Raw genomic sequence first — 502 nt, forward strand, 5'->3', positions numbered from 1 at the left:
CGATAATAGTTATAATAGTTATTCATCCAATAGGAACTTCTCCTCCTCGATATCCTCCTCCCGAATTAATCTCATCACGATTAATATAACGAATATTTCCTGATACTCCTCCTTCTTCTCGTTCCGTCTTTCCGTTTCTCTCACTGATTCAACGTCAAGTGTGGAGTCTTAGCCGAAATCTCCCCTCCTCGTCCTCATTATTACTTCCACCACAATAATCCCCATTCATTATTTTTCCTCTTTTCTCAGTTCCAAATTTCTACCGAATTCCTTTCCCCAAAACATTTTCATCATAGATTTTCAAACGCAGATCCCGAACGCGTCGCAATAACAATTATCAGAAGTCCTTATACCCGTCTTCCTTTCTCACTCCCCCCATCCTTTTTTAGTCCCAGTAGCCTTTTTTTCTAAACTTCTTTCTTCTCTCTCATGTAGAAATAATGAAATTAGGTAAATACAAGTGAATACACACACACACGCACACACACGCGCGCACACACAC

Source organism: Atta cephalotes, assembly GCF_000143395.1.
Source record: "Atta cephalotes unplaced genomic scaffold scaffold00021, whole genome shotgun sequence".
Taxonomy (NCBI): domain Eukaryota; kingdom Metazoa; phylum Arthropoda; class Insecta; order Hymenoptera; family Formicidae; genus Atta; species Atta cephalotes.